The sequence below is a fragment of the Lygodium microphyllum genome, chromosome 22 (assembly GCF_053477565.2).
Source record: "Lygodium microphyllum isolate KBCC chromosome 22, Lygodium_microphyllum_v1.1.10, whole genome shotgun sequence".
In the NCBI taxonomy this organism is placed as follows: Eukaryota; Viridiplantae; Streptophyta; class Polypodiopsida; order Schizaeales; family Lygodiaceae; genus Lygodium; species Lygodium microphyllum.
Genome location: NC_141156.1, coordinates 27294609 through 27321625, shown reverse-complemented (window position 1 = coordinate 27321625; position 27017 = coordinate 27294609). Strand labels below are relative to the sequence as shown.

Here is a 27017-nt window from a genome sequence, read left to right as displayed (position 1 = left end):
AAAATTCCCTCTTCGAATCAAGCTATAGAGATCATGCTCAATCACATGAGAAAGCTTTGCTGTAATCAGTTCTTGAGGGCTGACTATGTAGGACTGCTGCCTGTCCCACAGTGCCTCTAGGTACAAAAATGAGTGTATCTCCCAAAATGAGTGCCTCTAGCTCAGATCGAAGGGGAAAATGCCCTCTTCAAGTGAAGCTATAGAGCTTGCACTCAGTCACACAAAGAGGCTTTGCTGTAATAAATTCTTGTGAGCTAACTGTGTAGGACTGGCTGTATGCAATACCCTACAAAGGCTCCTTCAAGAAGCATTCTTTATCCTAATGGTGAGGGTCTTATCCCAGACATCCAGGGCCTCAATGGTGGCTCTCAATGCCCCAAAAAGCCATACATTCTTTGCATCCATATCTTATTGCTTAGACCAGTTCCATATTGCATTCCCTGCCCTTCTTGCATTGCATCCACCATACATTACCAAGCGGTTTATGACATTACCAATGCATGTAGGGGATTGTAGGCTCAAGTGATCAGGGTTCGGGCTATTTCATCAAATGTACCTGCACCTGCAATAATCTTTGGGCTCCGGATCACCAGGAGATGGGCAAAGTTCCCCCCGAGCCGGGCTGTGCACCCCTTCAGGGTCTTTGATGGCAAGGTGGGGTCACCCCTCTTTTGTCTTGCCACCTCGCCTGGCATTGGGATTTTCCTCACCCGAAATATACATGGCAGACATTTATTAATTAAACAACCAGCATGAGATACATTTATGGAATCAAAATTTTGGGCTTTTCATGAAGTGCATGGAATTGGAATGGGAAATAGGGATAGGGAGCTTACCGGCAGTGACTCACTGCCTACTCACCCTTATACAATGGATTTTTATCACTTCTTGGCTTAGCCAATTCACAAAAGCCAAACGGGTTATGGGTAAGCAAAATATAATCACAATGAAGCTTCAGCATGAGTAAAATCCATTTCAGCACTATAAGATCAAAGAGAAATGACTAGGGCAATTAATCAGCATGCATTCAAGGTCTGGGTCTCCTATTATCTACTTGGACTCATACATTCTCTCAAACAAATGGATGGGATTCAACAAGAGGCTTAAACGGAGAGAATGAGAGCCAAGAAACAGTTACCTTGGGTCTTTTGGAGAAGAAGGCAGCCACTGATGCCACCTCAGTCCTCCATGAGAGCTCCATTTGATCCCGAATGCTTCATGGCTCCAAAATGGGTATGCTTCTTCAAGAAATCTTGGGGTAGGATGGTTCAGGACCTCTCCATGAGAGTTCTTGCTGAAATGGAGGTCCTACTCTATAGCCATGGCTGCCCACAAGTGCATGCCTTCAAATATTGCTTGTAATCTTCTTCCCATTCTTCTTGATGGCTGAAATCTTGAGCAATGTTCAAGAGGGACTTCTAGGGTCCAAGGAGAGACCAAAATCTTCAGGATTTCTAAGCTTGATGCCAAGGTTCCATGGCTGCCATGGACTGCACCAGACCAAGGTCTCTTGAGTGCCAAAGGGGAGTCCAAGGGCTGAGAAAAATGTCACTGATGCTGCCCAAGAAGGTTGCCAAGGACCAGGACTGAAGTCAGGAAGGAGGGTAGGGCTGGGGGGGCTGCCTTACAGGCTAGGAAGCAGCCCGTTTTTTGCGTTGCAAATTTCGGGCTGCTCCTGGGGGCCACAGGGAGGGCTGAACCACGTGGTGCTGCTGCTCACTGTGCTCCTCTCACTGAGGGGAACACCTTAGGAATAGCCCAACTTGCTGAGGAAGAGGAGGGGGAGAAGAATTCCTGAGATTCTTGAGCTGGAGCTTCCATGGCAGCTTGGGAAAAGAGGAGAGAGAAGGTCTTCTTGAAAAGTAACCGAGTCTTTGGATTTGTCTAACTGTGCTGCCCTCCTTTTTGCCAAAAACCCTAAAAAAACTTGCATGAAAATTAGTGACGACTTGTCAAATTTGTCTGCCCGCCTCCAGATTTGTCCGTGCACAGCAAAGCAAGGACTGTGAAAGCCTAGTCAAAAGCCAAAAGGACCTTCCCAAGTGGAACTATGATGGATCCTCGGGTATGGCACTAGGTTGGTCTGGAACTCGGTCACATCCACATTCAGGGATCCATTGAAACAGAGGGAGGTCGTCAGGGATGAAATGACATGTGGCACAAGCCTGTTCAAATTGGTGTACGCCGATCTGTCAATGTCCAAAGAGCACCTGTAGATGTCGTAGATTGCCTCATTGTCCCAGCAGAATAGCCACATTAGTGTGTTCCAAGAGAGAGTGAGTAGCCAAGTAGCTTCGCCACCAACATCCAACAGAGATCCTTCAAATGCTAAAGTCTGAACAAATGGGGTAATGATTGAATTATGATGGAAATTTCATTGGATACAAAACAATCTTGCTTTGGTTGCATTGAGAAATGCAAGCATTATTCAATCGAGAAAATAGGTATGATATCAAGTTGAATGTCTATTGTAATAATGTTAGAATGGAGTAGCCCCACGAAAAGTAGGGGTAGATATAACTGACAAAACCTTTATCACGGACCTCATCGAGTTGAGTGTAGCTCTCAAAATTTCTTCAGGACAACCAGGGTGAACCATTGTCTTGAAATTTTCCAAATATGCCCACAATTCCTGAATTCGACCAATGTAATCTTGATCTTGCACTGACAAAGTCACTGTCCTTACATTACAGCCAGGACCACTATATTGGATGGGCCCAGGGTTCCTGTAGAGATCCTCCATAAGCCAAGAACTTGCATTGTGTGTGATCAGTGGATATGGTTTCCCATGTAGATCCACTTTTGTAGGATGTACAGCTAGCTTTCCAATTGAAGAAACACTAGGCCCCCTCAACCACCTCTTAACAGTCATCATAGTTGTGATTGGTGTGGTTCCACACCTCCATTGAGAGATGTCATGTTTGAGATTCGTTACCGTTGCCATGTAACCATTCAAACCAATTGCTACCAGATGGAAGCATATATGACCTCAAGAATAGGCATAATCACTGTCAAAGCTGGAAGGCAAAGAGCCTCGAGCTTGCTTCTCTATTTCAATCTAGGATAGTTGCACAGAGTCATCTGATTCCTTCTCCACCAAGAATTGACTTAGGATGAATGGAGGCAAAAAAAAATCAAACAATGCTGATGCCCATGGTGACAATTGAGAGGGAATGTCCTCCACAATGACACCTTGCTTTAGATGACCATGGATTTCCTCTAAAAGAGCATACACTTTTGGTATGCTTTGTATAAGTCCTTTAGGAAGCAGGATCACACCATGTAGAACCATGTTTGGATGAGACTAGAGTGCAGCATGGGAAGGCATTATGGGGTTAAATTTTGGGAGATTCTTCTTCTATGGCCTTCAAAGCATGCATGGAGCTACTGAAGCTCAACCCCTCCTTCTCCCATTGAAGAATCAAGCTTGAAGGCTCAATTCTTGGATTCGACCAATGTAATCTTGATCTTGCACTGACAAAGTCACGGTCCTCAGATTACAGCCAGGACCACTATATTGGATGGGCCCAGGGTTCCTGTAGAGATCCTCCATAAGCCAAGAACTTGTGCTGTGTGTGATTAGTGGATATGGCTTCCCATGTAGATCCACTTTTGTAGGATGTACAACTGGCTTTCCAATTGAAGAGACACTAGGCCCCCTCAACCACCTCTTAACGTCATCATAGCTGTGATTGGTGCAGTTCCACATTGCCATTGAGAGATGTCATGTTTGAGATTTGTTACCATTGCCACGTGGCCATTCAAACGAGATGCTACCAGATGGAAGCATATTTGACCTAAAGAATAGGCATAATCACTGTCAAATTTGGAAGGCAAAGAGCCTCGAGCCTACTTCTTTGTTTCAATATGGGACAACTGCATAGAGTCATCTAATTCCTTCTCCACCAAGAATTGACTTAGGATGAATGGAGGCAAAAAAAATCAAACAAAGCTGATTACCATGGTGACAATTGAGAGGAAATGTCCTACACAATGACACCTTGCTTTAGATAACCATGGATTTCCTCTAAAAGAGCATATACCTCTTGTATGCTTTCTATAAGTCCTTTAGGAAGCAGGATCACACCATGTAGAACCATGTTTGGATGAGACTAGAGTGTAGCACGGGAAGGCATTATGGGGTTAAATTTTGGGAGATTCTTCTTCTATGGCCTTCAAAGCATGCATGGAGCTACTGAAGCTCAATCCCTCCTTCTCCCATTGAAAAATCAAGCTTGAAGGCTCAATTCTTGGATTTGACCAATGTAATCTTGATCTTGCACTGACAAAGTCACGGTCCTCTGATTACACCCAAGACCACTATATTGGATGGGCCCAGGGTTCCTGTAGAGATCCTCCATAAGCCAAGAACTTGTGTTGTGTGTGATCAATGGATATGGCTTTCCATGTAGATCCACTTTTGTAGGATGTACAACTAGCTTTCCAATTGAAGAGGCACTAGGCCCCCTCAACCACCTCTTAACTGTCATCATAGCTATGATTGGTGCGGTTCCACACCGCCATTGAGAGACATCATGTTTGAGTTTTGTTACCATTGCCATGTAACCATTCAGACCAACTGTTACCAGATGGAAGCATATTTGACCTAAAGAACATGCATAATCACTATCAAAGTTGGAAGGCAAAGAGCCTCGAGCCTGCTTCTCTTTTTCAATATGGGACAACTACACAGAGTCATCTGATTCCTTCTCCACCAAGAACTGACTTAGGATGAATGGAGGCCAAAAAAAATCAAACAAAGCTGATGCCCATGGTGACAATTGAGAGGGAATGTCCTCCACAATGACACCTTGCTTTAGATGACCATGGATTTCCTCTAAAAGAGCATACACCTCTGGTATGCTTTCTAAAAGTCCTTTAGGAAGTAGGATCACACCATGTACAACCATGTTTGGATGAAACTAGAGTGTAGCATGGGAAGGCATTATGGGGTTAAATTTTGGGAGATTCTTCTTCTATGGCCTTCAAAGCATGCAGGGAGCTACTAAAGCTCAACCCCTCCTTCTCCCATTGAAGAATCAAGCTTGAAGGCTCAACCCCCTCCTTCTCCCATTGAAGAATCAAGCTTGAAGGCTCAATTCTTGGCTGAAGCTTTGTCATCATGAAGCTAATTGGAGCATTGGAGAGCAACCTTGTGACATTGGCCACTGATTCTTAGCCCTTCTTCACTAATCAAAGAGGTGATTGACTCTTGAACTCTCTTTTATTTCCATCCTATTGCTGAGCCAAAAAGCCTATTATTGGGAGAGATTCAAGCAGTCAATCATGCATTCTATTGAAGGTTTCAATGCTTACATGCTGCCAATTTAATCTCAGTCCTCTCTTAGGCTTTCTTGCATTGAAAATGGTACATTCTATGCTGAAAATTTTCACTCCTGTTTAGTGATTGCCTCACCCTAATCTCTTGACTTGTGATAATTGTTTGAGCATAAACTAATCTTTGAAATCCATTGTAAATGAGGTGAGATAGCAGTGAGTCACTACTCGGTAAGCCCTTTCCCTATTCCCAATTCAAATCCATGCACTTCATGAAAAGAATTACTTCCAAGCTCCCATGCATAGCATGTTGATTGTTTAATCAATAAATGTCGGCCATGTATATTCTGGGTGAGGAAAAGCCCGATGCTAGGCAATGTGGCAAGACAAAAGAGGGGTGACCCCCTTTCCATAAAAAACCTGGAAGGGGTGCACAACCTGGCATGGGGGGAACTTTTCCCACCTCCTGGTGATTCGGAGCCTGAACTTGTTTGCAGGTGCAGAGATATTTTGGGGACAGTGAGAATTGGCATGTCATGATGATGCCATTGATGTCTATGATATATTGATGTACTTGGGATTACGCCATTGATGTATATGGCATATTGATATACCACTGATGTACTTGCAATGATGTATGACTGAGAATCAATGCTAAAATGTATCTTTAGATACACATGTAGTCATGTATGCAATTATGACAGTGAATGCAACAAACAATGCATGTATGATGCTTGTATGTGAGTGACATGGTCATGGGAATGCTCATTTTCATGCTTAACAGTGATGTTATGGTGTAGACCATGTGTATGTATGCTGAAGCAATGTACGGTGCCATGGGAGAAGTGGTTACAGACAACAATAGACAGGGAACCATATTTCAACTCTCTTGAATTCCTATAGGGTGCTATAGACATTTTTAGGTTAGTTACAAAGGTCAAGAGTGAGTACCAGCACTAAAGAGCAGGCCTCAAAGAGTGTTTGTAGACCTCAGTAACCCCCTTATCAGTTTAACACTTTAGTTGGGCACTACCCATCCCTTACAGGCCAAAATAGTCCCCTATTGCTCTCAAACAGGGTGCAGGACTACATAAAATAGCTACAGATTTGTTGTACTGAACCCATAGCAACGTGCTTATGCTTAGTTCAAAGAGGACCTATGCAGTCACATTTTGGGAAGCAAAGAGGTGCTGTAAGGCCGTGAAAGTTTGAGACAAGTTATGGTGGTGGTAACGTGCCATTCATCACTCCTAAGATCCCCACATACCCCACTTTTAATGCCTCAAGATCACAAAGTAATTTTAGGACATCAAACAACCTGAGAATGGATAATAGGCAAGGGGACAACAAGAATAAAAATGCTTCAGCCTTTGGCAGTCCAAAGTCCATACTCATGGATTTGTATAAAGAAAGAAAGGAAAAAGGGCTTTGTTTCAAGTCTAGCGAGAAGTATACAGCTGATCATGCCTCAAAATGCGCTTTTAGAAATGCTAAGGCACGGGTTCACAGCATCTTGGTATTTGAGGACTCATAGGAGGACCTTGAGGATGCACATGCTTTTATGATGACTCCTGAAAGGATGATGCTGATGAAGAGTTTGGTCAAGGACAGTTCTTTGACCTTGCTGACTCTTTTCCTTTTGACCTTGGTGGTTGTGTATCATGGAATATGTGTGGAAAAAATGAACCACATGCTGAAATACATGCTGCTACTGTTTATACCATATCTATGGATGCTTGGACAGGATCCAAAAGCCCTAATACATTGTGTATTAAGGGCACAATTCATGGGAAGGATGTGTTTATACTTGTAGATAGTGGTAGCACTCATAGTTTCATTAATAGAGCGTTCATGGATAGGCTGATGTGTTTTCCCATTGCTTTACAACAGCCATTGAAGGTGCAAGTTGCCAATGGGGACGAAGAAATTAGCACTCAAGTATGCCCTGCTATTCATATTTAGCCTGTTGAAAATTTTGGACAACAAATGGATTTAATTGCATTGGAAATGGGGCCTACAGTTGTTGTCTTGGGTTGTGATTGATTGAAAACTTTGGGCACTATAACCATGGATTTTTCCTAGCTACATATGGAGTTTGTCAGTGCGGGACAACTCATTCATTTACAAGGAATTCAAAATAACAATGAATTTCAGCTCATTACCAACAAACAACTCAAGAAAGAGTTCAAGAGACGGTCCCAAATATTTGTATTGCAGTTAAATAAAGAAAATTTAGACCGGCCCACTAAAACAATAAAGAATTCAGCATTGAGAGCTCTTTTAGAAGAGTACAAGGACCTCTTCCAAGTACCTACATCACTATCCCCTAATAGGGTGGTTGATCATCCCATAGACCTGGTGCCTCAGTCAAAGCCTATGAACAAGTCACTTTACAGATTGTCTAGGTGTGAAAGAGAAGAAGTTTCCAAACAAGTCAAAGAATTACCAGACATGGGATTTATTGAGCCTAGTTCTTCACCATATGCTTCCCCTGTGTTATTGGTCAAAAAGAAGGATGGATCTTTCAGGATGTGTATAGACTACAGGGATCTTACTAAGGTCACTGTGAAGAACATGTACCCCATTCCACGCATAGATGACTTGCTAGATGAGCTCAAGGGTGCTAAGTACTTTACAAAGATAGATTTGAGGTTAGGGTATCACCAGATCTGCATGAGGTGTAATGTGTCCGCTCGTAAACTCGAGGGACATGTCTTAGTAGCCCATTGGGAAGAGAGTCTAGAAAGCGCCGCCTGGCACTTGCAAGGAATGTCACAGGGTTTGCGATCTAGGTCTTCTCGAGTCTGCCCCGCGTGGAAGTATCTAGCCTTTCCCACTAGGATCGACCTGTAGTCTGCCCCATGTCGAAGTATCTAGTCTTTCCCGAGTCTGCCCTGCGTGGAAGTATCTAGCCTTTCCCACTAGCCTTTTCCACTAGGATCGACCTGAAGTCCGGGTTCCTCTTAGTCGGGTCCTCCTAACATTCTTCTAGTGTCAGTCTACAACTACTCCACTTTGCGCAAATGCAACTGGACCAAAGCAGACTCACACCGCACTTGGTTCAAAGAGAATGGGAAACGAGAGGGATGCATTGCTCGACCTCTCTGCCTGTAAGGCATAGTCCCATTCCAGTCCCCTAAAACGGCATGAATTACAGGTTCTAAGGTCCTTGTCTATCTAACGTTTGCATCAAATAAATTCCATTGAGGAAAGCTCTCGGCTAACCAAGACCACCCTTCTGTAGGATATACCCATTGGTCACATCCACCACGCTTCCCTCGGGGGTTGTTTTAGTTATCTAATTATCTACCACATTATGTTTGACACATAAAAGCAACTTCCTTAATTAACCCGATAATCATAGGTTCCTTTACGTAATTTAGGGCACAAACACGAAGACAAGATAAAACAAGATCAAACACTTCCTTAACTTATCTTCAGATTAAAGTTTGTCTCCCGCCCAAACAGGAGAGTTAAGTGTCCCTTTCTGCCTTTGCAGAAAAACCCTTCCGTCTCTCGGCAATAAAATCCCAAAGATTTATCCTACCAAGATTTTGCCTTGTAACTAGTATCAAGGCCTCAAGATCTCATCTCGAGTCACGTAGAACACTTGTGTAGGGTTTGGAGGCATTGGGATTTATGACCAGAGCCCCCCCCCCCCCCCCCCCCCTAGCACCCAAGCGTCCTCCTACGCCAAGTAATTTCCACGGAGAGACCTCTCGTGGCAAGTTCAGTCCACATTCCCGGCGCGGATTCATAACTCCCTTGGTTAGGGTTTGGTGGTTCGCGGGGGGTAGCTAGTGCCATTCTTCCTTAATTATCCCTTTAGGAAATCATCCACAGTTGAAGCAACTAGCTTAATAACATTTACTAGGGAAAACATCCCTTTTATTCCCATGTCAATTTATCCTTACAGTTCCTGCTATGAAAATATAATCACTTGGATATTCATCCAAAACCACAACCAATCCTTAAGTATCCTTTCGGAAACAATCAAGCTAAAACAACCAGCCTAACATCCTTTAACTACAAAAACATCCTTTCCTAATCTAGCAAGTAACCACTCTGCTTACTAATCTCTTTTCCATCTTAAACAAGGTCAACCAAGGAAACAGACAAGCCTTATTCGCAACCCAACCAAGGGTCTTTTATTCTTCTATTTCTTTACTCATCTCCCTCTAACCAAGTTCAGTTAGCACACTTGGCAACGCAAGACTTTTCATTTAGGCCTTCAGGATACAGTCTAGATGCATGCATCCCATCCATCTCTCTTACTGTGGTACTATGCAGAATTTTCCAATCAAACTTACCCATCATGCACATAGTGCATTTAATATATTAGTACATCCTAAACGACCTTTAACTCTCTTCAAACCTGACAATGAATACTTATTCCTAATGCACGGAATCTCATGTGACTTGCGTATATGAAAGTCTAGGTTTCTATCCATCGGTGCAATTGCATCTTATGAACGGAAACTAACATTTCATGTGTTTAATTTTTATGCAGATGCAAATTGTGATTTTTATTGGTTAATTTAAGCATTGCTCTATGTGAAGGTCTATCATTTTAGGTAAAAATTTATGAAAACCTTATCATTTCATGTGCATCAATCCATGAAAAATCCTTCTATTTGTCCACTTGACTCCCATGCAATCATCCTGTATTTACAATATTTTGTGCAACAATATTTCATGCAACTCATGCACTTGACTTTTCATAATCATGCACTTTAAGTATGGAAGAAAAGCCATGAACAATAAGCAATAAGAATAGTGGGAGGGTTAGAGGACACCCTATTTGAGTGGGTAGTCAATGTCGTCTTGCTAGGTGTCACGATCCATCCACGGACTTCTGGTCTCATACGTCCGTGTAACCCTGGGTGTCCTTGATTTCTCAATGGCCGTGAACGAGTCTTCGTGCTTGGCCTTCTGATTTCTCTTCAAGTTCTCTTCTTTCTCACCTTCTTCTTCTTCTTCCCCTCTCTCTCCCTCTTCTTCTCCTTCTCTCTCTCCCTTCCTCTTCTTCTTCTTCTTCTTCTACTCTTCTTCTCCTTCTCTTTCATTCCTCCTCTTCTTCTTCTTCTCCTTTCTCTTCTCTCTTCTTCTTCTTCTTCTCTTCTTCTCCTTCTCTCTCTCCCTCTCTCTTCTTCTCCTCTCTCTCTCTCCCTTCCTCTTCTCCTTCTCTCTCTCCCTTCCTCTTCTTCTTCTTCTTCTTCCTCCTCCTCCTCCTCCTCCTCCTCCTCCTCCTCCTCCTCCTCCTCCTCCTCCTCCTCCTCTTCTTCTTCTCCTCTCTCTCTCCCTTCTCCTTCTCCTTCTCCTTCTTCTCTCTCTCCCTCTTCTTCTTCTTCTTCTTCTTCTTCTTCTTCTTCCTCCTCCTCCTCCTCCTCCTCCTCCTCCTCCTCTTCTCCTTCTCTCTCTCCCTTCCTCTTCTTCCTCTTCTCCTTCTCTCTCTCCCTTCCTCTTCTTCTTCTCCTCTCTCTCTCTCCCTTCCTCTTCTCCTTCTCTCTCTCCCTTCCTCTTCTTCTTCTCCTCTCTCTCTCTCCCTTCCTCTTCTCCTTCTCTCTCTCCCTTCCTCTTCTTCTTCTTCTTCTTCTTCTTCTTCTTCTTCTTCTTCTTCTTCTTCTTCTTCTTCTTCCTCCTCCTCCTCCTCTTCTCCTCTCTCTCTCCCTTCTCCTTCTCCTTCTCCTTCTTCTCTCTCTCCCTCTTCTTCCTCACAGCCAGGGGGGAGGGGGGCGTTGTAATGTATGAGGGGGGGGGGGGGGAGCGCTATTGAAGGTGAGGAAGGAGGGGATGTGTCTGTGACAAAGGGGCCGCTGCCTACTGTCACGGGGGGAGGGGGCTCTTTTGTTGCTACAGCCGAAGAGGAGGAGCCACCATCCGAACCACCAGAGGGGGGGCGCTATTTAGGATGACGGGGGGGTGTGCTGCTGTTGGGGGAGGGCTTGCTGCCTTTAAGGTGGGGGGGGGGGGGGGGGAGGTGGTAAGGGGGAGGGGAAACAATCGTCTAACGGCCGCCACCCCCCTCTTATTACTACTCTCTCTCTCTCTCTCTCTCTCTCCCCCCCCCCCCCCCCCCGGCATGCACACAGTAGGGGGAGAGAGAGGGAGAGTAAAAAAATTTGCCTTAAATTTTAAAAAAATATTTAAGGGGGGGTTCTTATGGGGGAAGGCACGGGGGGAGCATGGGGGGGGGGGGGAATATTACATGAGGGCACAGGATGAGGTCAAAACAGCATTTTGGATTGATCGAGGGATTTATCATTTCTTGGTTATGCCTTTTGGGTTAACTAATGCACATGCCACCTTTCAGAGCTTAATGAACAAAATACTTTAGCCCTTTCTTTTCAGATTTGTGTTGGTTTTCTTTGATGACATCCTTATCTATAGTAGATCATTGAAGAATCACCTTTGGCATATGAGGCAGGTGGTTGATGTATTGAGGCAGCATAAACTCTTTGCCAAGGAGACAAAATGTTCTTTCATGCAGATAGAAGTGGAATACTTGGGGCACATTGTTAGTGAAGATGGAATTAGGGCTGATCCTAAGAAAGTGCAGTATATAAAAGACTGGCACACACATGCAAATGCCACTTCATTTAGAGGATTTCTTGGTCTCTCATCATTCTATCGCAGATTCATTAGGCATTAAGCAACTATTGCAGCTCCCTTGACTGATAGGCTACTTAAGAAAGAGGCTTTTTTTGTGATGCCATAGCCGATAAGAGCTTTAATTAGCTCAAGGAATTGCTTACCTCAGCTCCCATCTAGGTATACCTAGATTTTTTGAAATAATTCACCATTCAATGTGATGCCAGTGGTAGAGGCATAGGGGCTGTATTGTTACAGGAGCATGGGGTTATAGAGTTTGAGAGCCACAAACTTGCTAAAAATGAGATGACCATGAATGTATATGACCAAGAGATGCTGGCCATCCTTCATGCCATTAAGAAATGGCACCACTACTTGTATGGTAGTAGATTTAGGGTTAAGAGCGACCATAGGTTCCTAAAGTATTTCCTCTCTTAGTCTAATCTTACCCCCAAACAATGCGGATGGGTAGCTACATTGCAGAATTATGACTTTGACATTACACATATGCGGGGAAAAGACAATATAGTTGCCGATTCATTATCTAGAATGTGGGCCTGTAAAGTTTCAACCATCATGGAACTTCATAATGATTGGATAGAAGAGATTTAGTAGGCCTATTTTTTAGATGCTGATTTTAGCCACATTTTCCAAAAATCACAGGAAGAACATGTGGAAGAAAACTCTCCATATTAGCTTAAGAATGGTCTCTTATGGTTTCAAGGCAGGATTGCCATCCCATACACTTCTCCATTCAAGCAAAAGATCATGCAAGAGATGCATTCCTCCCCTACAGCTAGTCATTTGGGCATATTTAAAACCTATGACAAGATTGCTAAGTGCTTTCACTGGAAGGGCCTATGGAAGGATGTAAAAGATTTTTTCTTGAGCTACGTGCCATGTTAGTAAAACAAGGATAGCATCTTAAAACCAGCTGGTTTACTTCAGCCATTGCCTATGCTTGAAGGAAAATGGACACACATTACTATTGAATTCATTACCGGTCTACCAGTTGTGGATAGACTCACCAAGGCATCCCATTTCATTTCTTCAAAGACTCAATATAATACTTCCCAAGTAGCCAGCCAATTCATGGAACATGTTTTCAGATTATATGGCTTACCACAGGTCATTGTGCATGACCGGGATGCTAAGTTCATGAGTAACTTTTGGCAGGCACTTTTAAGCTCTATGGGCACTTAGTTAGCCCCTTCCATTGCTTACCATCCACAAACTGATGGCCAAACAGAGAGGGTTAACAAGTGGTTGTAAACTTACTTGAGGTATTTTTGACATGATGTGCAACATGCTTGGGACTCATGGTTGCATTTGGCTGAGTTTGCCTATAATAACTCTACACACTCTAGCATTAGAGTTTCACAAGCATTGTACGGCTATAAGGTGCCCCTTCCCATGGTTATCTTCAATGATAAAATAAACCCACAAAGCAAGGAGGAGTTGGATAGAATGCATGTCTTACTTCAATAGTGTAGAGTCAACTTGAACAAAGCTCAGAATCAAGTGAAGCTTTATCATGATGAGAAAAGAAGGAATGTTGAGTTCCAAGAAGGGGATTTGGTGCTTTTGAAGGTGCCCAAGTCTAGATATGCCACCCTTAAGGATGGGTTCATCAACAAGTTAGCTTACAGATTCTATGGGCCATACCAGATTGTCAAAAGAGTGGGAGACTTGGCATATCGGTTGGCATTTCCCCTATCCACAAAGATTCATAATGTCTTCCATATGAGTCAATTGAAGCCCTTCATTGAATCATCAATGGATTATGTTGAGGAGCTACTACTGATAGATGAAGAAGGCATCATTCAATAAGCAAGTCATAGGACAAAGAGAAAAGAATCTTCGCTCTTGCTCCATCATGGAATACTTGATTAAGTGGCGAGTTTTACCACTTGATGAGGCTTTTTGGAGGCTAGCTTCAATTTTGGAAGAGTTTCCATACCTACTAGAAGCAGATTTGGTTGAAATCTAGCAAACTATGGCCTTGTTTTCTCTCAGATTAACTGTAGATAGATCTTTGTTTCAAGGAAGATTTTATTATGTACTATGGACATCAATGGGCATCATACATGGGCTGAAAATACTCCTTAAGAGTTCCGTTTTGACAAATGGCACACCCCGATCGGAGTCTCCTACAAAAAGTTATGACAGATTTACTACAATAGGGCCCTGTAGTAAATAACTTGGTGTCCACTATCTACAACTTGCATTTACTCAAGATATTTGGGTAAAAAATTCATTTTTATAATTCCCTAATAAGGCCCATGTATCGTACATACCCCAATGACCCATCATACGCAATAATACCTCTTCATTCATTAGTATACCCCTGTAATAATGCAGCAAAGTAGCACTTTGATTTGCTCTTGCCCAGTTATCATAAGTGCCCAAATTATTTTTGAGGGAAAAAACCTTCGGGTGGGGATGAAATGTAGGAGAGGGGGATTTAATAATCGGGAGATACTAGCTACACTGGTTGGTATATAAGGTGCTTGGGACTTGAATTTTGACTATTAGATAATAATACAAGTCTCCTTTCTTCTTTGTCTCTCTCTCCAAGCTTTCATGGCTTCTTCCTCTCTCTTCATGTCTTTCTCTCTCCTTTTCTAGTCTCTCTCTCCTCATCACTCTCTTTCTCTCTCTTCCTACAGTTTTTCTCTCTTTTGCACACACACACACTCTCTCCTCTTCTTCTCTCCCTCTCTTTTCCTCTTCTTGACACCTTGAGGAACTAGTGGAGCTATTAGCACAAAGTAGTATATTACCCCAATATGTGATGATTAATCCCTCAAGGCCTGCTAGCACATAAAATACCCCTATAGCAAAGGACATGTGTAACTTCCACCTATGTGCCTACTAACCATCATTAATGGTTAAAAGCCCTATTCTAGACAAAGCATACGGATGGAAGCTTGGTTAGGGCTTGTTAAATTATGATTTTGTTTCTCCAATTCTTAGTTGTTTTCTAAAGGATTGCATGAATGAATCTAGTTCAGCTAATTAATAAAAATGAAGATGCTTTTAGATGTCAAACCAATGTGGTACTATAAAGTATTCAACACATTAAAATTGGCCATGTGAGTCAATCGGAAAGTGGGTGATGGTGGATCATGGGTCTAATTAATTAGATAGCTTTCCAACTTAAGTTAAACCGAATAAGAATAAGACTTGATGACCCTACAATGGGTTACCACTTTATTGATTTCACTTTTTAGGGAATGTATCGAAAGTTTTGTCTTGAAGAAGCATCAATTTCTATTAATTAAGTGAGGAATCTAATTTTTCGTAAGGTCTCTTCCAACTTCAAATGATTCGATCAATCAACTAAGTATGTGTATTTCCAAAATTTTCTACGCAATGCTATAGTTAAGATCTTGAGCTTTGGCCAACTACCAAAAAGATATCCCCTTAGCTCAATGCTCTTGAGGCTTTTTTTATATTAATGCTTTAACTAAGGTTTGGATTATTGGTATGATTACCCATGGCTTTAGTCTCAAGAAGTTAGTAAGGAGGGGTCTCATTTCTTTCCCCTACTTTCTGCATTATTTGTTGATTCTTTTTTAAGAAATTTAGAGGAGAAGGTGAAGGATGGTGCTCTATAAACACTATGTCTCCTAAATGGGCATATGTATTTTGGCCAATCTAATGGGCTTGCTACTAATGAAATCTCTCATGATTACCTTGTACGGTATTTATTATAACTTGGGTAAGTTTTCTAGCTCTATAAGCATTATATATCATTAAGAAAAAAATGAACTAAAAAATGGGCATTTTAGCCTCTCTATCTTCCTTAAAACAAGGAAAAGTGGAGAGAATAATAATAAAACAATCATCTTCTCTCTCCACTGTTACAATCGTGTTTTGCTTGCTTTATATTGCCCACAAAGGATATGCTAAGAGTCATTTTTCAATCAATTTTTATATTAAAAAATAAGTTAGTTATGAGAGTGTGATGCTTGATTTTCAATTTAAAATTGTTATAATCAAAAGTGAGAAAATGAGTTTTTGAGAGTTATTTTAAAGATATTTTGGGATATTTTATACTATAGCTTTTGGTAAAAAAACAAACATGATGGTCAATTTTATCATTTTTTGGAAAAAAAATTAGAGGTAAAATTGAATTTTATGAGATCCAAAAACTCTTTTGCATCCCTTCTCTTTGAGCTATTTGTTTCCATTTCAATATTCTCTCATAGCAACATTGTGACCTCTTCTCTATGTCTATGTAACATTCCTTACACATATTGAAGTAGCTTGATCTCTCTTGCTCACAATAAGTCAAGAGTAACCAATGTATACAATCTATCCGTGTCTCTGCACTTTGCAATGTCTATCGATTCTCCCTCACACACTAAGCTACTTGCTTTCCTTTGACATTTATGCATGTCTATATGTGCATCTCCAGTATTGTATGGCACTGCCATTAATCTCAAAATTGATAAGAAATTATAAATCTCTCTTTTAATAATAAAAAAATTTGTCATCATCATAATCTTCATCCATAGCTTCAACCATTATGCAAGAACAAAAGGGAAGAGAGAAAATTTTGCACAAAAGATAGAGGAGAGAGGAGAGAGAACAAATTTTTGGCACCACCAAAAGGAAAATATGCGATTGGAGAAAAGAGGGAAGGGAAAGAGGAACATAACCACTAGTGCACTCCACCCCACATCTTTTCCAAAAAGCACACCCCTTCGTATTTTATTATTTCTTTGAATTTTTTTGGATACATTTGATATTATAAGGCCTTTGCTTTAATTTTGAGTATTCCTACCCTTTACAAATGCATGCACGTAACACTTGAAAGCATACCATTGACTTTAATAGATGTGGCCCCCACTCCCCCTTATGTGGGATATTATTTTAGTGATTTTGTAACAGTGTGCTTGTTATCTTTTTTACAAAAAATGAAAATATGGTGTATGTATAGAATTTGTTGTGCGCTATTTTTATGCTTCTTTTGGTGTCATCATATTTCTCCCACATTGAAACGTGAAACACCATGACCACTAGAGTAAGGGAACCCCTGCCTCCACTATACTCCCACACTGAAAATCTTGTATAGTCTCCAAAAGATAGGGTTCAATCTTCAACAGTGATCACAACAACAACTTCTCCATTCCAATAGGGGAAATAAGTATGCCTCCCTTCATCGTGTAGCTCTAGACACACTCAAGGTTTGGTTAGCATTATTAGTTTTGAGGATTAAACTTCAATAGAAATTTATATTTATAAAGGGGTGTTCATTTTGAATGTTAATTATAAACATCAAGCTTAACAAGACTTTAAGGTATGTGTTTAAGTTTGATATTATATTAGTTAATTTGTTTGGTTTGTTTATGATTCTAAGTTTCATATTGAAATTGGTTTGTATGTCCTCTCAAGGAAAAAGACTATTGGAGCTATGTAAGAAAATGGTCACAAGGAGTCCCCCTTAGTAAGGGATAATGAAGGAAGGAGAGAGACGTAAGAATTTAGAAGGTGAAGGGAATAAAATACCATTGTACTACGAGGAATAGGAGGGTTATGGTGGAGAGGCATAGGGTAGAGTGGAAAGGTGGATTGATTAGGTGCCATCCAATCCAGAAGGGTATGTTTATGGAGTCCCAAGAGGAACACCAAGGAAAAGGGGATTCTACTATCAGAAAATCTATCTTGTAACATCAACAAGATTTTATTTCATTCTTTTGACAAAAAAAAAAAAAGAAAACAGCAATTCTTCACGCAGCATCATAGTAGATATCTCCCATAGATTTGATAGAATCAACCATAATATTCGACATCTTCATAGAATACTTCAATAGAACAATGAACATAAAAGAATACACCATCTTTGAATGGAAATCAATCACATATTATTCATCTTCAATGTCTTCATAGTTCTCTCTTTCAATCTCTCATATACAATTACACTGTTTTGATAGAATTGACTATCTTTGACTCTCTCTCTCTCTGTCAATAGTACATCATCTCCTCACTGTAATACTCTCATAATAACTCTCAATAATCCTTCTTAGGTCGTGGATGCACCTCCCAAGAGGTATGTCTGATATGAAGAGGCACTAGAGCCATTACAGTGTCTTTTCACAGCTCACTACTGTCACTGGCACTCAGTCTTCTCTTCAGTCTTCAGCAGTTGCTTCTTCCATTTGTTTTAGCTCTTTTGAACTTAGATTCATCCTTTCCAAAAGTTAGAAAACTTTCCCAAAGTCACACATAATTTTTACAGAACACTTATAGAAGATCTATAGAACAGTACAGTATAGTACCAGAGCAGATACAGAAAGTTACAGAGCAGAGACAGAGGCTCTATAGAAGGTCTACAGAGGGTCATAGAAGGTCATAAAAACCTCATAACTCATACTCAAACCATTCCAAACTATAAAAAACTATTCAATAAGCTTCCAAAAGATCTCAATCTTCATCAATCATCAATCCATGCTTCATACAAAAGAAAATCAGAACAAAACAGAAGCTATACAGAAGGTATACAGAACCAATCAGAACCTCAACAAAACCTATCAGAATATCACAGAGCTTCATATTTCTATTGAGAATCATCATGATCTTCCAAAACATAATCAATATCATCCAATACACTCTCAAATACTTCCTTTAACAACCATACATCACTCTAAATCCCTCAAAAATCAATCATTCAGACCTTAAAAACAACAAAAATTAGTAAAAAATTAAGTCCTTTTTCGCTCTCAACATATCCCCACACTTAGAAAGGAAGCGTCCTCATGACCTAGGGAAAAGAAGAATATAAGTTCATTAAAGAGCTCAATTTTATCTTTCGTAGGATCTTCAATAATCTCTCCAAACCACGACCCCAACTTATCACCTGTATCTGATTAAAAAAACTACTAAAGGAAAACTTTCGTTATTTATTAACTCATCTGATAATCAATTAAAAGCCATAACAAATTCGTAAAGGATATAAGAGGTTTTTCTTCAGCTTTGCACCATAGGCTTTCCACCCACCATCAATAGTTTGAAAAGAGCTCTCGAACAAATTATTCTCAATCAACACGAACTCATCACATACAATTATTACAACACATACACAAACGCTAACACAACCATCCAAATGACACCTCCAAAAAGAGATATTTATATCATTAAGAATCATCCAAAATACATTGCAAAGATATCAATGAAGGTGATCCCTTTTAAAGGCTTGGTGGTTTCGAAAACGATCCGAGGAGAAGGACTCATCAACAAATGTATTTGGAGGATTTTGAAAGAACTGCAGGTAGCACATCCTTTCTAGCAAAACAAGATATCTGCTAGGTAGACATAGGGCATGAAAATATAGAACATCCAATTGTTGGGAATCAATGTTCACATTGACATTCATACAAAGCTTTGGAATGGCCTTTTGATCATTATGGGAATGCCTATGCATGTAAGCTAGATACCAAGCAAAATGAGCAGTCAAACTGAAGGATCTAGAGATTGTGAATATTGGTGGTGCGCAGATCGGATGCCGTATCCTTGCGTAGTGAATGCCGAAATGTCCCCAAGAACAAAAGAACTCTACTTTTTGCACAAAACTCAAGGTAAAAATCATGTACGACATGAACAAGAGACCAATTGGGTGCAATCTCCCCCCATGCCTTGTGTGAGCGCTCCACAAAGCATGTATTTTATGTATTAATCATCTTCAAGCTCAAATAATAGCTCAAATTACAAAATAGCAAGCTTTTAGCTTTTGAGTTTGCTTTAGCACAAAATAAAAATAAAGCTAATAGGCGGTGCCCAAAGAGTCAGGCATACCCAATACAATGTCCAAGTACAAATAACATAATCGTGCGCCCATGCGCATACAAAATAATAAATAAATATCTAACGCCTCAATAAATAGGCGCGGCAAAATATAGGCACCATGCCTAAGGTATACGCCCATCAAAATATAAGTGATAAATCGAATACTCGCTATCCTCCAATGCTTTCCTCCGCCACTGCTACTATCTCTACACATCAACTGAAGCATTCACAATCGTTAGTAAAACAATACAATTAAATCGACAAAAGTGAATACCTTGTATGAGCCCCGGTCATCAAAGTTTACGGAATCCACCGTAAAACCTCACGGAATCCACCGTGGCACGGAATCCACTGTGAAATATGCCTCCTGGCATCATACCCCCGGGGTGGGATAGCAATTGACCTCAATTGCTATTAGCTCAATGTGGAGCTAGCAGAGTGGGGAAAGCATTTAAGTCTCTAGCGTGCATCCATTGGGCTTCCTCTATAGGATGGTTCTTAAATTTGACTAGATATCTAGAATATCTTCGGCCAGTTCTAGTAATCATAAAGTTAGTGTCTATGATAGCTTCAGGTTCAAGTATTTCAGTCTCTTCCTCTAACAAAGGTGGGTTTTCATAAACAGGGTGTATAGATAATTGGCCTGTAAATGGTCGTAATAAACTAATGTGAAATGTGTGTTGTGAATTTTCCAGTGAGGTGGTAATTCTAACTTGAATGCATTGTCATTAATTTTGTGAATGATCTTAAATGGTCCATAGAATCTAGGTGCTAATTTCACAACTGGATGTCTATCTACACTTTGTAATCTACGTTTTTCTATTCTCAACCAAACATAGTCATCAACTTTGAAATTCATTGATTGTCTTTTCTTATTGGCTTGTTTGGTATATGATTGCTGGGCTTTGGCAATCATGTCTTTAGCCTCATAAAAAATAGTAGCGTGCATACTAGCAATATCATCAGCACTCTAAATTCTATTTGATAAAGTTGCAACAGGTGTAGACAATCTATAACCATAAATGACTTCAAACGGTGCTTTCTTTGTAGATGTGTGTGGTGTATTGTTATATGCAAATTGTAGTAAATGCAAATGTGTGTCTCATGTCTGTGGTTTAGAAATAGTGTAATCACGTAAAAGACCTAGAATAGTACTGTTAGTGGCTTCTGTTTGTCCATTAGTTTCAGTATGAAATGCAAATGAGAAATCAATTTCTGTTCCTAGGTTAGCAAACAAAGTAATCCAAAAGTTGTTAGAAAATCTAGAATCACGATAAAAAATAATAACTTTTGGTAATCCATGGTTAGTAAAAACAGTTTTCAAAAACAATTGTGCTACCTGTGATGTTGTTAAAGTTTTCTTACATGGAATGAAATATGCTTGTTTACTAAACCTGTCTACTATAGTCCAAATCATATCATGGTTAGCTTTAGTATTAGGTAAACCAGTAATAAAATCATAGAAATTTGTTCTCATGGTTTTGATGGAATAGATAAAGGCATAAGTAATCCATACTGTTTACCGTGATGTCTCTTAACTCTTTGACAAATCAAACATTCAAAAACAAAGTTAGATACATCAGTGTCCATATATGGCCAATAAAAATCTTCAGTTAATATACGTAAAGTAGATATAATACCTCTATGACCTTGATATGGAGGACAATGAATCTCATTCAAAACAAAAGATCTAAAGGGAACTGTAACACATAATCTCTTTTCATAAAACATGAATCCATCATTATAAGATAGTGAATCAATAGGAATCCAGTTATTTCCAACTAATTTATTCCAATCAGCATGAAAAGTAATGTCCTGATTATATGTATCTCTCATAGAGGTTAGAGAATCAAATGATATAACAGAAATATTATGAATGGTGGGTCTTCTACTTAATGCATCGGCCACTACATTTTCTTTACCTGGTTGATATTGAATGATGGGATGAAAACTCTAAATAAAGGCTGCCCATTTGATATGTCGGTCAGATATTTGAGGTTGATTAAGTAAATGCCTAATACTTTGTTGATCGGTCTTAATCATAAATTCAGAACCCATTAAGTAATGTTTCCATTGTCTTAAAGCTTGTACTACAGCTAATAATTCTTTATCATATGTGGAATATTTAAGTTCGGAGGGTTTCAGTTTACAACTAGAATAGGCTATAGGATGATTGTCCTGCATAAGTACGGCTCCTATTCCAAATCCGCTAGCATCAGTAACTACTAAAAAGAATGGTCTATTAAAATCAGGCAGTTTGTAATACAGGAGCATGGGTTAATGCATGTTTCAATAAGTCAAAGGATTTCTGTTGATTATCAGACCAATGATAAACAATACCTTTCTTCAAAAGTTTAGTCAAAGGCAAAACAAGTAATGAAAAATTACGCACAAACTTCCTATAGAAACTAGCAAGACCTAGGAATGATCATAACTCATGCACATTTTTAGGTATGGGCCAGCTCAATATTGCTTCTATTTTCTTAGGGTCAACCTTAATACCATCTGATGATACGATATGACCTAAATATTCAATTTCTGTTTTAAAGAACTTACTCTTTTCCGGATTAGCTTACAGTTGATTATATTTCAATAACTTAAAAACCAATGACAGATGTTCATAATGTTCTTTCTCATTTTGACTAAACACCAAAATATCATCAAAGAAGATAATAACACAATGCTGATATTTCAAAAATATATGATTCATCATTCTACTAAATGTAGCAGGTGCATTAGTCAATCCAAAAGGCATCACTAAAAATTCATAATGACCAAATTGTGTTCTAAATGCAGTCTTGAATATGTTAGACTTATCTAATCTCACCTGATGATAACCAGATTTAAGGTCTATTTTACTAAATATGGCAGAACCTTGTAGTTTATCCATAAGGTCATCAACTCTAGGAATTGGATACCTATTCTTTACTATGATCTTATTTAAAGCATGATAGTCAATGCACATATGATAAGTATTATTTTTCTTCTTTACTAACAAAATAGGTGCACCAAATGGAGAACTACTAGGTCTAATCAATCCTCTATTTAGTAATTCCTCAACTTGATTTTGAATTTTTTTTTGCTCTATCTGGTTATGCCTATATGGTGCTTTACAAGGTGGTTGTGTACCAGGAATCAAATCTATTTTATAGTCTTCTGGACGTGAAGGAGGTAAACCAGGTGGTAGATCTTCTGCAAAATAGTCTTTAAAGTGTGCAAGAAATTATTTATGCCTTGAGTATGAGAAAGTAGTGGAAAAGCATTAGGTGCATGCATACCATACAATGTAATATGTTTTCCTTGAAATTGAATATTAATTGAATGTGTGGAATAATCTATATCAGGGTTATGCTGATGACGCCAAGGTATACCTAAAATAATGTCATTGGACTGGAATGGTACAACTAGAAAATTCCTTCTTTCAGTGTATTGACCAATTTGAATTTCTAAATCATGCACTTCCTGTGTTCCATTATACCTTGTGCCTAAGAATGCTGCTTTAATGCGATAATGCGTAGGTACAGTCTGTAATTTCAATTCTTTCACTAACTTTGTAGAAATAAAATCATGAGTACTACTATCATCATGCAAAATAATCTTTTCTTTTCCATGCACTAAACATTTCATTGTCAATAAAGAATGTGGAGTTGGCATACCTGGTAAAGTATCCGAAGGAGTAGTAATGTCGTCTTCATCTTCCGTGAAATCAGGCATTTCTTCATGTTCGTCATCTTTCATTGCTCCAAGGTAGTTGATATGGACAGGTGGCTTCTTCAATTGGCAATTGGTTGCTAGATGTCCAGGTTGGTGGCATTTATAACACACTATAGGTTTGGCTTTGGTTACATTGTTTGAAATGGCAGGAAGTCTAGGAATATTAGGATTTGGCTGTGGAATGGGCTTGGGGTTTTGATTGGTATTGGATGGTAAAGCAGGTGGTTTTGCCCAAGATTTATGGAAAGATGATGAATGAAAACGACCTTGATTAAATCTTCTAAAATTTGAGTTGAATTGCTTAGATCCATAGTTACCATTGGTTTGAAATTGCTATGGACGCTTGTCTCTTCCTCGAAGCTTGTCTTTAGTGTCATGACCTAAAGAAATTGCATCTTTAAGAGTTGCAGGCTTGAACATATTGACTTCAGCGTAGTAATGCCCAAGTAATCCAGACATATACTTGCGCTTGTGTGTCACTTCAAGTACGTCTTCAAGCATGTGTAACTAGAGTAATGCATTCCAAAAGCGTTCGGTGTACTGAGGAATAGGCTCACGATCTCTTTGCTGAAGAAGGTCCCATTGCTTTATGGCTTTTTCATGAAATTGTGGAGGAAGGAAATTCTGCATAAACTTCTTCTTGAAATTCTCCCAAATAGTGGGACAATCTATACTCTTACGAACCACGTTCCACCAAAGAGATGCTCTATCCACTAAATGATTAGTGACACGCTTGATTTTATCTTTTTCTGCGTATGTTTCCTCATGAAAGTAATCATCAGCTCATCGTTCTTCATCCAACTGCATCATAATTAAGTCCACCTTTTGCTCCATTGTAGGTTCAGGAAGATCGCCTTCAGCCACTAAATCATCCATATGTGGTTTCGTCATCCTGCAAAACTTAAAAAAAACCTCACACTTCTCAAAATCCAATTAGCGGTATGAGCGTAGCTCAAGATCGGGTGTACAAGGCTTATATATTTTTGTGTATGGCTTTCACAATCTTTGTCTTTGGCTTTTGCAGGATTTGTAATCTTTGAAAAATCTGTGTTTTATCCTTCTACGTGTGCTGAAATGGGTTCAGCAAACCTGCGTATGCAAACAGTACCTTCCAAAGAACAACTTTGCAGTTCGGAGTTTCTGCGCAGGAACAATCCTTCTATGAGTTTTGAATAGAAGTCAGTTCTGACTTCAAGTGACTTGTCTGCCTTGCAAGGTTGCAGACTTATGTGACTTGCAGAGTACCAGGACTTGCAGAACTTGAGTGACTTAGCAAACTTGCAGAATTTAAACTTGGAGGACTTTGAAGACTTGAGTAGTTGGGATGCCTTGGATGACTTAGAGGATTAAGAAGTTTTATGCTTTTTGATCAGTTGACGATTTTGAGGACATGAATATGTCCTCGGCGGAAATTTCGATGCCCTCAAGGTCCTGACGTCCCCGCGAATCAACGTTTTGAAGCTTTGTTAAAGCTTCAAATTAAACTAAGCTTTTAAACTTTAGGATTTAAGCTTGCAATAGATATGGCTTATCTCTGTAACTCCACGACTTGTATGAGAGGATGTAGGAGTGGTCCTCCGTCGTTGCAGGCCAGTCCTTCGCGATCAGATGATGGAAACAGAGGTTCTTGACTGCCAGGAATCCACCCGTATCGACCGTTCGCGATGAGATTGATGGTAGAGCTCGATCGTTCCAGGAGCTCCGCCTTCGCACAAGATGGGTAGCGATTGGAAGCTCTCGATCTCAGCTTCGCTCTGATACCACTGGTGCACAGATTGGATGCCGTATGCTTGCGTAGTGAATGCCGGAATGTCCCCAAGAACAAAAGAACTATATTTTTTGCACAAAATTGAAGGTAAAAAGCATGCACGACATGAACAAGAGACCAATTGGGTGCAATCTCCCCCCATGCCTTGTGTGAGCGCTCCACAAAGCATGTATTTTATGTATTAAATCATCTTCAAGCTCAAATAATAGCCCAAATTACAAAATAGCAAGCTTTTAGCTTTTGAGTTTGCTTTAGCACAAAATAGAAATAAAGCTAATGGGCGGTGCCCAAAGAGTCAGGCGTACCCAATACAATGTCCAAGTACAAATAACATAATCGTGCGCCCATACGCATACAAAATAATAAATAAATACCCAATGCCTCAATAAATAGGCGTGACAAAATATAGGCACCATGCCTAAGGTATGCACCCATCAAAATATAAGTGATAAATCGAATACTCGCTATCCTCCAATGCTTTCCTCCGCCACTGCTGCTATCTCTACACATCAACTGAAGCATTCACAATCGTTAGTAAAATAATACAATTAAACCGACAAAAGTGAATACCTAGCAGTCTTCAGGTACATAAATAAATCAACTGGTTAGAAATCAATCCTATCCTTAATTTATTACGAGTGCGCACTCTAAACTCATAGACGTTTATTAATTTAATATGCATTTTACGGAATCACCCGCTATGGAATCACCCATGTACACACTAAATTAATGAAACGCCCGAAAAGGATAGGCGTTTCCATCAACTTCTCGCACAAAGAATCCACATTGTGTATGAGCCCCGGTCATCAAAGTTTACGGAATCCACCGTAAAACCTCACGGAATCCACCGTGGTAGGGAATCCATCGTGAAATATGCCTCCTGGCATCAATTGGTGAGAAAAATGAAGGTAATTTTGGTATGCTTGACTGGCAGTTGTCCAGTCTCCTGGAATTATTAGCCAATTATCTGTGGTCCTATAAGAGAATCAGTCAAGCTCCATCCTCTTCCTCTGGGAATTTGCTAATCAAATCCATCGTACTCACTAACCAACTGAGGGGGTTGAGAAATAGAAGTGGCAAGAGATGGAAGTGGAATAAGTAAAAGAGGATGAAGAGATGGGTAGGAAAAATCATAAAAGGAGGAATAAGATAAAGAAGGAGTGGCTGAAAATTTAAGTGAATCAGTTATAGGAAAGGTGTCAATCGATAAATAGGAAAAGTAGAAGGTGTATGGATAGATGGTGAAGGGCATGGTGGAGAAGGGGAAAATACTCTATCTTGAATAAAAGAACAATAGGTAAATGTAGGAATTTGAGGAAAACCTTGAGGTTGGAAAAGAAGAGGTAAGATTGCTGCTGAGTTGTTTTGATAAAGGGAAGGATAGGTATCATAGCGATGAGCCATTTGTTGATAGTATAATAGGCTAGGAACAGAGGGACCTAGAACAAATCTTCTCTGATAGGCATAAAAAAAGGATGAATCAAATGGATGGTTCTTGGAAAGATGAGCTAGGAGATCCATCCTCAGTTGGTTAGTGCTCTGCACATAGGTAGAAGCTGTATTCTGACGTTGATTTAGGACCACAAAATCAATCGTTGAGTGCCATGAATTGTCAGGGAAAGTAGCCACTTTTGAAGAATAACACTGGAACATGTCATCTATGCGCAACTCCAAATAGTTGACATACAAAACAGCTTGCAAAACCACATCCCTCACATACCAGGCCAAATCTGTATCATCTTAAATCAACAGATCACCTCGTAGATACATGTAAGATAGCAGCATGGCATCCGTCGTCACAGAATCTTCAAACACCATACGGACCACTTCTGTCAGTAACTCGGGAGACCAAGCCCCACTCCAACCATCCTCTGGA

The 27017-nt window shown here is 40.0% G+C and overlaps 3 pseudogenes; all 3 read right to left on the bottom strand.

Annotated features, from left to right (window-relative positions):
* Positions 1 to 2479: 2479 nt before the first annotated feature.
* LOC148016972 (pyrophosphate--fructose 6-phosphate 1-phosphotransferase subunit alpha pseudogene) lies at positions 2480 to 3292 on the bottom strand (annotated as a pseudogene).
* Positions 3293 to 3421: 129 nt separating this feature from the next.
* LOC148016971 (pyrophosphate--fructose 6-phosphate 1-phosphotransferase subunit alpha pseudogene) lies at positions 3422 to 4100 on the bottom strand (annotated as a pseudogene).
* A 129-nt stretch (positions 4101 to 4229) lies between these two features.
* Positions 4230 to 4910, bottom strand: LOC148016970 (pyrophosphate--fructose 6-phosphate 1-phosphotransferase subunit alpha pseudogene; annotated as a pseudogene).
* Positions 4911 to 27017: the final 22107 nt, after the last annotated feature.